Source organism: Saccostrea echinata, unplaced genomic scaffold, assembly GCF_033153115.1.
Source record: "Saccostrea echinata isolate AGI-Se365-2 ecotype Australia unplaced genomic scaffold, CSIRO_AGI_Sech_v1 ptg000014l, whole genome shotgun sequence".
NCBI lineage: Eukaryota > Metazoa > Mollusca > Bivalvia > Ostreida > Ostreidae > Saccostrea > Saccostrea echinata.
Window position 1 is genome coordinate 3,768,682 of NW_026889763.1, and position 18,449 is coordinate 3,787,130.

The following is an 18,449-nucleotide window of genomic DNA, read 5'->3' on the forward strand; positions in this document are numbered from 1 at the left end:
ATGAAATCTTTTAACATGTACGCTGCTTCGGGGGGGGGGGGGGGGGGTTAAAAATTATATTTCCGTGTATACATACATCTACAATGCAAAAACGCCAAAACAAGCGGAGTTGTTCGCATTCGTTGTTTGATACATGATATGAAATGCACGACAATGCTGGGGAAAGGACTTCCCAACCAATACCTGTGAATGTCATGTCAATGTGATACATGTACATTTATCCTTCGTCTAACAGTATGCGATAAATATCGTAATATCCTAAATCCTCAATCTAAAATGCTAACTTTACGTACTTCTTGCTCTTAACTACGTTATCATTATTCTAGACATAAGTATCTACAGCTAGCACTATGAACAGTAAACGAAGACTGTTCTTCAATCTAGTTATTTATTATAATTTTATGTGCTGCTTTACTGCAAAGAGAATGGAAACACAAATTCTAAATTACAATTAACTTAAGATGAGCAAATATAAAAGCATTTTTTTGTAAACATGCATTTTTAGTATATACACGTCATATATATGTATATTCATCCCTGACAATTAGAAATAACCCCCCCCCCCAAAAAAAAAAAAAAAAAGAAAGAAAGAAAGAAATTAATATCAAATACTGAGTAACTTTTTTTTAATTGCCAGACATGGCAAAATAATTTTTAGGGTCTCCATTTCTTGAAATTGTCGAACGTGTTCAATATATTTTTAACACAGCTATGGGCCTATATTGTGTTTCATAATATGAACATCACAATCACTGACACAAATAACGAATTCGTTTTAACTAAAGATTTTTCCATTAATCCATTTCCATTAAAAATATGTCATGCTACAGTAAACATAATCCATTCACATTGATCAAAATGTAGAAGTCAAGTCACAACAAAGTATTACTGTTACACTGTACAATATTACGTTAGGCTGATACAGCTAATCAGGTCCATTTGCATCGTCACTGTCACCAACCCGATCACAGAGAATCCATACCATTTTCTGTTTTTTTAGCATGAACAAGTGGCTTGCTAAGTCTGCTTACATGGAAAAGCTGTCATTTAATTGGATTGTCTTCATACTAAGGATTTCGGGAAAAAAAATCACTGACAATTACTACGTACGTTATTGATAATGGAAGTTGTATTACCAGATTATTTACAGCCTCAATCACAGGAGTTCGCAATTTTATCAATAAAGTTAATTTTATAAATAAAGTTAAATCATTTGATTGACCTAGCATCGATTGACCTAGCATGAGCTACATGTATGCGTTAGCACAGCCAATATGCGAACGCATAGCTCATGCTTGGTCAATCGAGTGATTCTATTGACTTTATTGATAAAATTGCGAACTCCTGTGACAACCAGTGTCCACTGAGTAATAAAAAAAAGTAATGAAGTCCCGCACAATCATGACAATTGCACCTTTTAGGATTCACTATGAGAAACACACACTACAGCTTTAACTTACTATAATACATTCAGAAAGAAGATGAAGAAAAATGCGTCCTCGTTTAATTCATCTGTCAAGGTCAGCCTCTTGCGATTTCTTTTGAGGAGTTTTTCCGGATCTCGATCCCGTAACATTATGATGAAACATTTGTGATGTAGTTATACTATATTTTTAAGAAAATCAAAACGGTGTCTAAAATAATCAACCCTTTGATGTTTTTTTATGAAAACATTTTACTTACTTACTTAGTCCTCTTCGTGCTGGTTAACACATACATTTCTGTTGAATTTTTCATGTACCTTTCTAAACGTATATATTTCGTAGGGGGAACTCAAGATGAGCTTCTTGTCTGTCAAATATTGTTGTTCTAAGTAAACGTGTTTTGATAATAAATATTTGACTTTCGATTTAATTTTCCATTGTATAAAATACCCCCCCCCCCCCCCCCGAAATTTCCATGTACAAAATAGATGTCGCACTTCTTGTCAACCAAGCCGGAATTAATAGGTTCAATATATTTGTAATTCATCTCTGTTTAATAGTAAACTTGTTCCCTCATTAAACACAAAACGTCAGATTTAAAAAAAAAAATGTTGGCTTGTTTGCTTTGCCCCCTAGGAAAAAAAAGACAGAAAAATAGAAAAAAAGGGTTTTCGCATCCATTTTGCTTTAAAATTTTATACAATAAGTAAGTAAGTAAATATTTTATTATACATAGTGACTTGTGTTTACAATAATTTTACGTTCATTAGACAAATAAGCATATATGTACAACACCCGGCCCATCGGACCTATAAATCACTGTTAGCAATATATATTAATTACATGCGTGTGATTTTTCTTTGTCTTACAGTGTATGTTATATGCATTATATTTGAAACTCGCATTTTGACGTGGGAAATGAGTTAATAGATATATGAATAGAACATTTAAATCGTTATTTTGTAAATTTGTAATGCCAATATTTCTTAGAAAATCATGTATACAGTTTTTATACAGATTACACAATTCACTGTCCGTCGGCAATTACATATAATTTACTTGTGCCTCTTTTGCATAAACTTATCTTGTATTATACGTTTAATATTGAATTTCTCCGATTAAAATTAATACTGACAGCATGCTCTAACCTGGGGGGGGGGGGGGGCATTCCGAACCAAGTTATATTGAAGCAAATAAAACATGACTTTGAACCCCCCCCCCCCCCCAGAAAGCGTGGATCCCACCACGAAATAGGTTTTTTTCGCGTTAAGGAAATGGAATTTGTGGGTTTTTTTTTTTTGGAATTTGGGTGGAATATCCCCCCTGGAAAAATTCTTGGATCCGCGCCTGGACAGCATGTTATTATATGTAAAATATAATTGTCAAAAAAAAAATGTTAAAGTTGAAGATAATAAACAAAGGTCGATTAAAAAAAGAAAATTAATCGGTTGACAATAAAGAAAAAGAGCTGTGTTACCTTGTCATTAGATACTATGACAGACACACTGCTGTCGTATACAGCTATGTTCATTTATTAGAATGGTTACTTTTTTTTCGCTGAGCAGGCAGAAAATCTAAATAAAATAAATTTTACATTCCTGTATCGACGCGGATTGCTTTTTCAAATATTTGCATCGGTGAGATTTACTTACACCAGGGACCTTTATACTAAGGATATAGGTCATTAGTTACACGACGTGTTCAAGTTTATTAAAACACCAAGGAATATATTTTACAAGCACATGTAGCCACTAGCCAGGAGCATATATATTAGTATATACATTTAGGTCTCTAATGTAGCCGTACTATGTGAACAAAATCTTCATTGCAGAATTATTGGTCGTAATGTATGCCCTTCCCAATTTGATGCTTTAAATTAAATATTTTTTGAATGAATGAATAAATAAATAAATAAATAAAAAATGAAAAAAATAAATAAAATTCATTAATTGATGATTTTTTTTTTTTTGAAGCAATGATTTGTAAACTTTTCAGAATCACTGCATAACCCTATAAGTCTCTTAACAATTGTAAACATAATGAAATGTACGAATAAATCAATAATCATAACAGTTTTAATGTTTTTAGCGTATTTTTGTTATTTTGTCAGCAAGAAATGTACACTTCAGATCAGTCAACATTATTGACCATTTCGATATTTTCTTTGTGGCAATAACATATGCATGAAGTTTTTGCCTAATGTGGATCACGAGACCCGTATCAGTTGACTTCAGTTGTATTACTATGTGTATAAAATAATGTTCAAAAGTTTCTCAAGGAAATAATCCTGTGTACTGAACTGACAACCTCACATCTTAGATAAACAGCGCCTCTGGAAGTGTGTATACTTCTTCCGTTTTGCTTCGGTGAACAATACAGGGGCCTACTGGGGCATATACTGTGGCATACCGTAGGTCACTGTAGGAAGCAGTAGCCATACTGGGGCCTACCGTAGGGGTACTGGGGCCTACTGTAGGTAACTGTGGCATGCTGGGGATACATACAGTGGCATACTGAGAATTACTGTATATGCAGAGGAGACATACCGTACCATACTGTAGATATACCGTAGATAATTGTGGAAATGCTGTAGGTTACAGAGAAAGACAGGGGATTTTCATACGGACAGGGGTTTTGAAAGCCAGTAGTGTTTGCAGGAGAAAACACAGTGGAATACTGTAGCAACACCAAACGTGAGCCATTATTAACCAGATAACCCCCGAAGATACTTATCATCATGCAATCACTTATCAGACAATCAGCTCATTATCTACCGGCTTGATTAGTATTCCGTTGAACATATGAGACAATAGTTGTTTTTTTTTTTTATTATTTTTTTATTTTTTATTTTTTTTTTTTTTTGCCTTTTACACCCATCACTGAACTTGGGTACTTAAATTTCTGCAAATTTATAAAGCTACAGCGCAGGAAGTAGCCTTTCAAATGAAACATGCTGATTTATGACACAAAGATATTTTTTTTCGAATATGATACATGAAAATTTCGTAGATGTACAAAACACTTACAGTAGCTGTAAATTTGGCAAACCATAAAAGGCATTGTTCTGAATTGTGCTTATCTTGTTAGAGTCTAGTCGTCTGAAATAGATTTTTAAAATGAATTCATTCAGATGTCTTTGCTATGAACATTCGGTTCATTTCCATCGAAATTAAATATGATAAGTCATATCGTGGAATAGTAATAACCTGAGTTTCCAGACTTTTTAATTTAGCTCCTAGTGTTAGTTTATTACAATTGCATCAGCATATTATTATACATGTACAAAACACTAAAAAAAATGGATTATAGACCATATATCAAAAAGGCAAAACTCACGGAAAACTTCCTAAATTTTATTGGAAATATGTGTATTTATCATTTTTGCAATAATAATCTATTATTCAATGTCTTGGACGATAGGTATGATTTCTTTATATGCTTTAATAGATGCTACATGTATGGAAAGATAATTTTATCTCCTTTTTCGCTGGCAAAATACGTTCTTGAATCAAAATATAAGGAAAAAGTCAAAAGAAAACTCCTTTTTATATATCTTAGCCTATAAAGATTGTAAAATAGACCATAAAGTGAAACATAAATTTTTGCATTAAAAATCATCTTTATTATATTTAAGCACGAAAATATTTGTAGCACGATCTGTATTCCAAGAGGAATCACTAGAACATTTCTTCGTGATGTAAAATAAAAATATCAACCAAATTTATATGAAATTTAATCAAAATCTATCCTTACTTTAATTCAAGACAAGGAATGAAAATCTACCTAAACTGTTTACAGAATAATTTCATTTCTCTCCTTCTCATGATCATACACTAAGTAATTGATAAATAACGAGATCGGCCAGAGGAGGAGATTATGTTTTCTCTTAAATTTTCAAAATATGGAGTTACCTTACTTAAAAAAAAAATTCCCCACTTTGGACCCTAGATACATATACCCTACTTTCCTGTAATACAATAGGATCTTGCCATTTTATATGTCCAACTGACACAATACCATAGCCAAACAGAACACCCCTTTTACTCATGGACTACTGAGAGTGAAACTGGTGGTAATATCAATTGAAACCTTAAGTTTCTAGAGTGGTTCAGATATGGTTTGAATAGTTTTGATCTTGAAGCAGAAGAAATCTACAGAATTTTGATTAAAGTTGGGCATTTATAATGACATATCAGATCAAGTTTTATTGAGGAAAAGTAATGGGAATCTTATGAAGTTCCAGTTGGACAATACTTCTAGCGCTAAAACAGATTAATAGATTGTCGGCATTTTGTGGAACCTGCTTTAAATATTCCAAATCCGTTTGTAATATTCTGTCAAAGAAAAATATGGTAGGAAAGATCAATAAAAGAACAATATCAATTTTGTGTAAGGTGTATTTGTGATAATATAACCAAAAAAAAAAAAAAAATTACTCCATCCACAATATTTATCTATATTCTGTATCATAGCGAGGTACCCCTAAAAATTTAAGCCATTATTTTTTGTAAATGTCATGGGATATTTGATAATTAACGAAATAATGAGCATATATAAACAACAGGTTATTGTCATATTGAATACACTTCACTTTAGTCAGATTCATTTGTTCAGAAGATTGACCTCGTCACAGTGACCTTGACCCAGACAAAGATTTGCAAAATGACCTACATTTTTGCAGCTTCCATGTGCATGAAGTTCTTTACAGATCAAAACATTACTATACAATGTAGACTAAGATATATACTGACAGAAACACTAATCAAAAGGTAAAAAAAAAAAACTAATTTGTCCTCCACATGTATATAAAAAATATCAATAAAAAATATTCACCCCCCCAACCCCCCCCTTCTAAACAGTTAATATGAAAAAATAAATTAATTAATTAATGTAAATAAAATAACAAAAATCACCCTAATCAAACCCAGAATAAATCATTTATTCCCATATCTTATATAAGTTATATTAATTTTTTTTTTCTTTAATGTTGTAAACATATTTACATTCTATTTTTTACTAATATATTTTTGAACATCTCAGATATTTTATACGTATGGGCATTGAACGTCACTTAAAAATTGACGATTCTACAATGTACGCAATGCTACCTATTACGTACATTTTTTCCCCCTCAAACGGTTTGCTGATATTGAGAGAATCACAAGAAATCGCGATGTGAATGTAATACTACGTTCGTTCTTCGAAAATGGTGCTATTTTTAGAAATTGGAAAAACCCATGAAGTGTGTATTTGAAGGTATCATCGTTTTGACTGCATATTTTGTCTAACAAAATATATTAACGTGTTTTCTACGTAATATCATATTTATTCTCTCCTCCGCTAAGTTATATTCCTTTTTCTTTGGTGTAAGTTTTATGTTTATGTATGCCATTTTTGTTTATTGTTTATATATTGCTATGTGGGATTTGACCAACGACAAAAATAAATGCAATAGTAAGTATTGATGTAGTTTAAAGCTATCCAATAGTTTAAAATAGCAAATCATTTCATTTTGTGGTAATTTGAAGAACATAAATTTTTGCGTGATGTCATTTCCCGTAAAAATTAGGCCCGCCTCCTTATTGCAGCCTTAACTGTGCTGCGACCTGTAGTTATCTACAGGGAGTTAAAGCTCGCTGTAAAAAAGCTACCGCCACAGAGGGAAAGTTCGTCCTAAAGGCAAGACACAACTTATCCAAACATGAACTCTCCTTATTGAGAAAAAGCTTAAAATTCATTCCAACGCCAAAAAGCGACAATGTTAAAAGCCTACTTCTCAAAGATTTTGAAGAATTTGCCAGAAAACTCAGATGCAAATTCCACTTTGATACCGGAGACAACATTGCAATTCACCCCTTTAAAACAAAATCTGGCGTTAAATCGCCTTTTACATGCAGCGAACTCGAGGAATATATAGACAAAACAAAACTGGAACTTTCCTCAATGGAAATTGTTAAAATAGACCGAACAACCTAAATTCCGAAAGAGAAGATATCTTATTTCTTAAAAATAACAAAATTACATTGTTATTAAAACAGTAGATAAAAGCAATACAATTGTCATCATGAACAGGGATCAGTTTTTCTTAGAAGCACAACGCCAACTGCAATCTGAACAGTATATGCACGTATCTGAACCCAACATGCTCAAACTGCATGAAAACATTCAAAATAAACTTTCCGAAATGCACTCAAATGGGTCATTGGACAAAGACACTTACAAGTTTCTTAATGACAAAAAACCTTCACTCAAATGTGGGCATTTATACCTTTTACCAAAAACCCACAAAATACCTGAAAACATTTACAACGCTCTGATTAATGGTCAGTACAGCATTAGGAAATTACCACCTGATAGACCAATTATCTTGCAGTGCGATACGCCAACAAGGAAAATAGGACAATATTGTGATTGTTTTCTTGTCCCTATTGTACAGAAACAATCAACTTATATTAAAGACACTACGGACTTTATCAACAAAATTGAAGGCCTTACACTACCAACAAAGGCATTATTAATTACTTATGACGTAACGGGCATGTACACAAACATGGAATTCAAAAAACTTCTCTCTTCAGTGAACGAGCCTAACACACAGGCCAATAAAACTGAATTAGACATTCCATATCCTAACCCCAAGGATCTAACTTTCTTACTGAAATGCGTCTTGGAAAACAATTACTTCGAATTTGATGGAAAACATTACAAACAAATTATAGGAGCGAGTATGGGTGTAATCCAAAGTCCAGAAATCTGTGAGATCAGAATGTATCAAATCACACAACATATTATTGCACAATTCCATCATGCCAGCAAAATTATCTTCCACGGCAGATACGGTGATGATGGTTTCATTATATTCAATGGAACCCGACCAGAGATAGAGGAATTCTTCAATATTGGCAATCAATGTAACAAGCATCTAAAATCTACATTTGAAATTTCGCCATCTACTGTGAAATTTCTTGATACCACAGTTTACAAAGGACACAAATTTCAAAACTTTAACAAACTTGATATCAAGTCATTCATCAAACCAACAAATAACTTTCAGTGTCTACACAGACGGAGCGCTCATAGCCCAGCTGCTTTTAAAGGATTAATTAAAGGAGAATGCATTAGACATGCAAGAAATACTACTGATCCTACAATATTAAATGCAACACTTAATAACTTCAAGACGCACTTATCAAAGCGAGGTTACTCTACCTCAGAAATTGATCCTACTATCAAAGAAACGATCAACACAAACCGATCAAAACTCATCCTCAAAAACACGAAAGAACAGCCATTACGTAACCCTAAAGTACTGGTTACTAAATTTAACCCTTGCATTAAAGAACTGAAAAAAACGAATCCTGAAATATTGAAATATCATTCTTATAAATCCAGAATGCAAAACTTTATCTAATTTTCAACCAATCATCGCTTACAGCAAACACAAGACCATAGGCGACGAGATAATCAGGTCTCACTTAAAATGAACATCTAATTATGTGTCTGGGACCCCTAATGAGGCTACTTATTGCCGAAACACTCACTCTACAACTACTTGCATAATTCAAATTAATCTGATATATGAAGAAAAGATATCTACTATAAGTGTGGTTTGGAGTGTCGGGTCCTAATAATTCTCTGCTTTTCTGGTCAAATCTATCTTTTTAACAGGTAAAATAATTGAATCATATACCTACATACCTATTATGTCTTCAATTGACTTCAATTTAATTTGCATATTTTTCTGGTCATTTACAACCTCTGTCTAAGTCTAAAAAGGTCAATCTTTATCGAACCTTGAGGTAGTACACAATAGATAGGCCAAAATTTTCCTCAATTCAATTTTTTGAAACTTTGATATTTTGTTCTAGGATACAAAATCTTTCTTTATATATGTAATATGAAAGAAATTCAACCGCACATTTTTTGCCCACATAGTTTGAAATATATATCAGACACCTGTAAGAAGATTGTGAAATCAGGCATTCGACTTGAGAATGTGCTTTATTTAAAAATTATCAATTGATCTATTGCAAACCTGTGTGATGCTTTTTATAAAGGCAACCTTTTTGTTACTAAACCCAGCAAAATATATTGATACTGGTTAATTTGAGTAAAATATGATGCAAAACTAGGACATACGTAGCCCCGGAATTGAAAGAAATCACATGTAAATACGCTACACTTTAAGTTCTATTTAGAGAAAATGTATCATTCATTTTTTACAAAAAATCAACAGATTGATTGAAATGGAACACAGATTAAAATGCGTCAAAATACGGAAAATTGAACTGATGGTTCCCAGATATTTTGGCGATTAAAAAAATTCAATGGCAAAAAGTGAAAGATTCAGTAGATGACGTCACAATATTTGATCTTTGACCTCTTAATATGACCTTGATCTTTATCGGAGACTTCTTATATATATGTCCAAATATCAGCCCTCTACTATTTATGGATCGAAAATTACACTGCATTTAATAACAGACTGTTACATCGCATTTAGACAGCATAAACACATTCCAAAATGTAAGCTCCCAAGTGACCAAAATATAGGATGTCTCTAATTCTTAAAGAAAATATGACGAAAACATGTCACAGCTTATTATTTTTCTTACAAAGATCATTAATTATTGACAATATTTCGGATATTATTCTTTTTTCTCATGTAATTTTTAAGAAATTAATTAAAATAGATTTAAGGGTGTTTTGTACTACCATAATTTGGAAAGTGTCAAAGAAATTAAAACATTATAAATTATTAAAGAGGGGTTGTTCTGATTGTTAAATTTAAAACCATTTGGTAAAAAAGAACAAATCGGCTTCCAAGAATGAAAGCAAAAATAATTTAATATACTTCTTAATATCAGAGACTAAAAGGTGATTCTAAACATTGAATAACAGATTAAAAGTGATTTGTAAGGCTTCTATTATAACGAGAAGCGGAATTGCATTAACATGTAACAGAAAGTCATTTAGTACTGAAGATAACTAAGGTTTGACAGCTGTTTTAACTTATTATACCCACAAATAGAAAGTCAATTAAGAAATTAGTTAAAGGACAAGGTTCATTTGATTTAATAATTGGCCCTGAGAATTTCTAAAAATTAAAGACTACGCTGAATCAAAACTTAACATTGAAAATAAAGGTTGGATATATGCTTGCTAAAAAAATAAACCCAAACTTTAAGAATGTGTCCCCTGTATGCTGTTTATTCGTGGTAAAATCATGCACGGAATGCGTATTTCCGGAAAAATCGTTAAAAATCAGGGACATAAAACCATTTTTCGATAGGTCCGCATTATATCACCACTTTGAAAATTTCACAAATGAAACATGGATTTGAAAACATTTTATATGCAAAAAATCAAGATGGTGATTTTGTGCGGACCATGTTTATTTATTTATTTTTTTTTAAATGTTCATTTTACAGCATGGAATACACATGCATTCGACGGTGTTTTGCAAGATCTAAATAATTTTGAGAATATATCTCGCCACGTATCACTAAAAATCATTTAAATTAAAGGATGAAATCATTATATCAATGGTATGAAGACCTGGTATGTATTAATTCTTTACACGTTGTTCGAATTCAGATACATTGGGCCTATATTACTATATGTAGCATCTTACTTCCGCGCTCCCTAACTAAGCGACAGTGGTCCGAGTTAGACTGTTTCTGGACGTTTGGTGGTTGAAAAAAGTAGCAGCTCAGAAAAAATTCAGTATTTACACTTGTCGTATAAATATTATTTTACATCTAGTTTATTTATTAGCAAGTGCCTGTGTCCATATTCATGTCAAGCTGAACACTTTAAAACAATATATAGGCCTACGTCATTTTTGAAAATTGACGTCACAGTGGTTTCGCCGATCTATTTGGCCTGTTGGGAAAATGGACCATTAACATACATGTACAAGAAGATGATTTTTTTAGCTATTATAGTGAAAATTAGAGGCTAAGTTTCCAAAATAAAAGACAATCAAATTGGCAAAATATCACAATTGATTTAACAATGCGCCTCTCAGTATAAAACATATGCAATGTAGATCAGTTCCGAAAATAATCTAGATTGTCATAAATGTTTTATCAATGACTTCAGGTAGCTTTTTTGAAGAGTTCCATGAAAAATACCCGTAAAGCCATATACATCACATAAATGTATCATGGTCACATCATTTCTTGAGATGGTCAGAAAGGGGTAATATGTATAGCATTTTATGTACTAAATAGCGATTAAATAAAGGTTAGATGTAATATTTCCGTAATGTAAATAAAAAGAAAACAATAAACTGGGGGGGGGGGGGGGTGGGGGTGGGGTTGTAAATTACTACTTGAGTGATGATATAGGGTGGGGGTAGTGTCCAATTGCTCCCCTTAATTTATATTCTTAATATTATTGTAGATCGACATACCTATATGAATTGTATATAGAAACATAATATAGAAGTAACGAATGGCAGAGTATAAAAAAGTGTTTAACTGTGGTTGTCAAGAATCACATCGTTTGCTTGTTATCCTTCTGTATTAATATCCGAAAAAGTATTGCCTATCTGCGCGCACATGTAACACTTAAATTCTGACTTGTTTACTAAAACAAATATTAATCTTTGCTAAGAAATGTTAAGTATATATCCACTGATATCTGTGCATAAGTGAAATATTCTCGAACGGGGCTCGCACATGTAATACAGTGATCGTAGAAAATATAGCTGATTTTATTCTTGTTAATTATTTCAACTGGAGGGAAAAAATAAAATATATAAACAGGGTGTCATAGAACATAGAAAATGATTTATTTAATAAATGCATTTACGATGTATAAGCATCGGATTTATTGTGAAATGGAGCCCACGGTGCTGGATTTTGTAAAAAATGTCGTTCTCACCATGCTTACTGGTTATTGAAATAATGAGTTCCAGGATATCAATATCAACAATCTAGTACGTACATGTATTCAAAAGCGGATCCAGCACCGGCGTACCGGGCGCTCCCCCCTCCACCTTGTTTGAGATTTCTTTTCTTTTCCTTTTTTTTTTGCTTGTGTACATTTTGTATGTTTAACATGTTTATTCTCTCAATTTATCCACACGTAACGTTCAGGCACGTATTTTCAATGCTGATTCGAATCGGAAAAATGTTTCATGTCGAAAAAATCTTAACCTACCCCCTACATGTGTAAATGGTAAAGTTTTACTTGAAATTTGATTACCACTATAAACATAATGATACTTTTCCCACGTCAACCTTTTTTTTTTTACTTTTTTAATTTTTGTCATCTTGAAAATTTACATTTAATTAATTATCAATAGACTGAATGTAGAACTATTTTGCTTTAATTTCTACGCCTATGTGATACAGGAACTATAAATATTTCACGTAATCAAAGTTCTCATTGAAAATCCCCCCCCCCCATAAAACCTGTAAAAGTAGTATCAACTGTACTGTCTACTACCTTTCCCCCGAATTATAGAATAAAATTAATATTGCTTTCTGTTTGGTATAAACAAAAGGCCTTCTATTTTCAAGGGTTAACTTAGGTTTACAATATTAACTTGAGGTATTCTTAACATTATATTAGACCAAGATAAAGTAATTGAATACAGTATTTACATATTGATTACAGATATAAATAAACAACAGTGAAATATGTTCACTAACACTTGATTGTCTTTGAACAATTTTCCTTGGGAAATAATCTAATGCAGGCATTTTTCCTTAAAATGAACTAGATTAGCTCATAATTTACATCTTTATATGATAAAATGTTCTCAAAGTCTAAGAAATGTTATTTTCCTAATTGGTGTTTAGAGCTTCCTTAAAACACACGCTTGCGTAGGTTGTCGTCACTAAGGTATAGAATACTTAGACGAAGTAGTAAGGGATCCGCAGGGGGGGGGGGGGTATCCGGACCCCAACACCCACCACTTGTATAAAATTCATATAGTAAAAATACCAAAAGTATGAAGGGGAGGGTTAAGAAAACTTTGTAAAGTTTGTAAGATATGTAGGAAGGTAAAGTGACATCCCCCCTTTCAAAATAGGTTTTTCAGGTTTGCAAGGGTTAGTTTTCTTTTTTCAAATAAGGTTTTCTCCTTTGTGTAGATTTTTTTTTTTTTTTTTTTTTTTTTTTTTTTTTTTTTTTTTTGTAGTTGGTATGGAACACCTCACTCCCCTTTCTGGGAAAAATTACAGGATAATTCCTAATTGCACTGTTACATTTTTTCCGCGAGTTGACATTGCTTTTCCGCGAAAAATCCTTTACCGTGAAGTACTAGTATCTTTTTTTTCTTTTCCGTGAAATCCTCTATGGACCAGGTAGTGCCTTTTGTTCCTTGTCTACCACGGAGATGAATTAATGTGAAGGTCACTTAAACATCGTTAAAAGTCTTTTGATCGTTAAAAGATCAAAATCTTGCGAGCCATACTGACATTATTACACAAAAAATCATTTTCTTGAACACCTGAAATCAAAATCCAAGAAAACGTATAACGGTCTTTAAATCTTTTTTACAAAGCTTGGCAATTATGGTTTGTCAAGTTAACAAACAAAGCCAATAACTTTGCTTGTGCCAATGCGACGCGCAGAAAGTGAAAAATCCGTTAAGAATGTACTGTACATGTACACCCCTTTTTTCCATTATGATTAAAATAAATTCAAAGCCAACCACACCAATTGATTTAAAGATTTGTCTTTAATTATGAAAAATAATTTAGAAAGCATAATATGCTATCACATGTATACCAATACATCGGAATGTACGTTTATAATAATATAATAAAATATACATGTAAGCTGGATTTATTTCAAAACATGACGTTAAATTCTTGCTCATGACGTCGCATAAAGTAACGTCAAAATATCGCAACGTTATCGTAAACTATGCTACCTTTTCATTTATATAAAACAAAATTAAAGCTTTGCACATGCAAATATTGATAATTTCATGAAAATAAATACTCTCTTAAAAAGTTTAGGGGTATCATTTAATTTTGACACGGGGCCGAATTTTACACCAAACGCACCTTGTCCTTTTGATTTTTTTTTAAGGATGGATTCTTCTCATATTTCTTATAATGGCAGAATCTTGATTTTCTGAATACTCAATATTCAGACTGTTTACACTATTTTAACATCCAAAAACTTTGGTGTCATCGGCCTTGATTTTCAGTCAAGGTCATTTGAAAGTCAGTCCTAAAAATAGTACTTTTACACAGAGAAGTTTTGATATTTATGCATATGAATAAATTTTGCTGACTGAAAAAAATATCTTTCACCATAAAATTAAAGTTGTTACTTATTTTTGATGACCAATTCATATGAAATGAGCTGGTGAAAAGATAACGTGAAATCCTTTATATTCAATAAATACATTTAATCCGAATTTCCTCGATATTTTTTTCAAAATTTTCAGTTTTCATGAATTCACATGAAATTTCATCTCAATTTTTACAATTGACCATATAATGTCAAATATTTAGATTTTTCTCTAATGAATATTCAAAGGTTCAAGATTAATTTACAAGCTAAAAAAGATATAGTAATCAGGCAAATTATCGAAAAAAAATAGCCCGAATTTGCTCTATACTTTCTGAAATCTTCAATTTACAGAGTGTTTTAATGTCTATAAGAAAGATTTTTAATCCCCAAAAATATATCAATTTGGTGTAATTGTGACATAAATACATTCATTTCTACCAGTTATACATTCTATTTTTATGGTATTTTACACTAATGATATTCAAAATATTCAGTTCGAATTTCCTCTGTCATTTTATTCTTATGAATGTTATGTTTGACAATTTTATAAAATACATCAATTTTCTAGTGGCAATTACAGAAAAATTATCACATACATTCTTCACATGCACAGGACTAATTCAAAGCAACTTAACCTTCAATATAACCAGGAATAAATAATAAACCTTCCAAAAAGTTAAGAGAAAAATCATACAAAAAATTTTCATAGACTACAGAAAGATTTCAATACATTATTTATGATATAAACATGAAATCAATATACATGTATAGTGAACATGCAATTCAATGCTTAATATATGAATATCAGAGGGAGTAATATACATGCCTATACATGTATATGTAGTTATATACATATAGGCCCCTGGTATTATGTTATTATTGGATACTTTACATTTGTAAACTGACTTTTGAAAACAACAAGCAAATTCAAAGAATTGTGGTCCCCTGCTTTCAATGTCTTAGTGGATGGGATGCCATTATTTATGGCATATTGTAACTGTCTTGTTTGTTTGTCCTGTGTTATCTGTGCATCATACAAAAAGACATAAATTATTGAATTAATAACAGTTATGGCAAAGACTTTAGCTTCTCAAAACTACATCAAACTTCAAGATCAAGGTCATGAGGTCAAATATCATAATAAAATCCAAAGATCTTCTCACAAGTGATGCACATGTAAAAAAAATATATCAGAAACCAGAGTATACAATCAGAAAGGTCTTGAAACAGGTAATGCACATGTCAAATGTAAATACCATATCTTTACTCAATCAAACGTTATTAGCAATGATAAACTTTTTAAAACTTAGGTCAAACTTCAAGGTCAAGGTCATGGGATTAAAAATCATAGTACATCTGGAAATGCTTGTCACAGGTAATGCACTTGTCAAATATGAATGCCCTATCTTTGCTCCTTCAAAAGTTACCAAACTGATGAAATGTTTGAAAATAAGGTCAAACTGGAAGGTCAAGGTCATGGGGTCAAAAATCATAGTACATTTGGAAAGGTATTTTTACAGGTAATGTTAATATTTAATATGAAAGCTCTATCTTTTCTCATTTAAATTTAATGACCAAATTAAAGAAATGTTAATTTTTTGAAAAGTAGGTCAAACTTCAAGGTCAACGTCACGGGGTCAAAGGTCATAGTATAATTTTGAAAGGTCTTGTCACAGGTAATGAACAGGCATAATATGAAAGTCCTATCTTTTCTCATTCAAAAGTTATGACCAATTTAAGGTAATGTTAATTTTTTTTGAAAAGTAGGTCAAACTTCAAGGCCAAGGCCACGGGGTCAAAATTCACAGTATATTTGGAAAGGTCTTGTTACAGGTAATGTACATGTGAAATACAAAAGCCTAATCTCTTCTCACTCAAAAGTTATGGCCAAGTTTTTGTGACAGACAGACTGACAGACGAATAAGATTTAATGTCCCCTCTCTTTCGCGAAAGCGAGGGACAATAAATACCTACACACATTTATAAGTATATAGTTTGTTCAGCACCAATAAATATAACTCCTCAATGTGATCATATATTGCGTAAAATTTGCTGGAGTTTTAAGAATCAAATGCCCTTTGACATCTTTGCCTGAAAATGACATCCTTGAACTTTGTAACAATAATATGCATGCAGCTATCAAACTTAATTTCACATTTAGATTCAAAATACTTATTCAAGGATGAAATTTCTTTTTAAGAATTTGTAGCACAAACATTTATTGATCAGTGTCAATAACTTGTATTGAAATTGAATTAAAAATTTCCTCTTGAGGGTTTCTACTGCAAGTACTTGTATATGTAGTTCATTTGTAAAAACCTAAATTTTAACCCGGCCACTACCAGCAATTTTGTTTGGCATGCTCTTGCTTAAAATCACCCTTTAACTAAATGATCTAAAGCAGGCACATTTTTATGCATTCCAGAACTGTATTTTAAGATTTTAACTGCATTTGAAAATGTAAAGCAACTGAATACATAGAGCTAGGTATATATCATTTACAAGTTGTTGTAATGCCAGTACATGTAAATCTTCACATTGTAATCTAATGAAAGATAATGCTTAAAAAATTCACTCTGGGAGTAAGATTTCAAATCTGAATCAAAGATTTTGTAAAGTAATCACATTCTACAAAGCTTGCACTGTATCGGGTATTTGGGAATCAAAAAATTAAACATTATATAATTATAAATAAAACTATTTTTGACTGAAAGTTTCTGAAAAAAATCAAGAATGGAATCATGCAACAAGCAGAGTGACTTTGATAACATGCATTGACTTCCACATTTCTATAAAAACATTTCTTTGATCAGATAAATATGTAATTCCTGCTTCTGACATATATTCTGAGAAAATCTCTTTTCCACTGACAGCCATCATTCATTTGATGTGAGAATTTCTTGCTGTACATGTGTCCACCTGGTGAAAGTCCAAATTTTTTGTTGACCTATAATTTAAAAAAAAGTAAAATATTTTACATAGCAGCACGGATGCTGCATTACTTGATAGTTAGATAAAGTAGTGTCCATATTTCTTATACATGTACCTCAATAGTCCATCTGCCAGCACTCCATGCTCAATCATCCTGCATTCTGACCTCCAGTCTTTTTTCTAGTCTAGGGTAAAGTAGGGTTGTTTTTCTCCTAAGAATTAGACATGAACATCCCTTAGACTATTTTTTTTTTAAATTAATGGAAATTGATTATAAGATTAAACAAATTATCTCATCTGTATTTAATTTATTGATTTAAATGAATGAAGATATTTTAATAGATTCTACCTAGGGGTGAATCAATATATCGATATATTGAAATGTACCGGTATAAGCCTGTCTAGCGATATACGATACAGTGTTATGACGATATGCCGATATTAAGTTGGGTTTGAAGAACGTGTTTTTAACAGTCGGGATCGAAGTTCTTCAAATATTAATTTAATTTAAATATGGCTTCTAGAAGCACGAGAAAAGTGTGGGAGTTATTTTAGGAAAGATTTTTTGTTTGTTTGTTTATTGTTTAACGTCCCTCTCGAGAATTTTTCTCTCATATGGAGACGCCGCCACTTGCCGGTGGAGAGCTGCAAATTTTTTACCTATAACTCGGCACTCAGGGCCATTGAGCAGCGAGGGATCTTTTTCATGCCAGCACCTACTGCGACACGGGACCTCGGTTTATACGGTCTCATCTGAAGGACCGGTTTCAGGAAAGAAGAACAAAAGCTTGCAAAATGTATGGTGTGTAGTGAAACAGTTGTAACATCTGG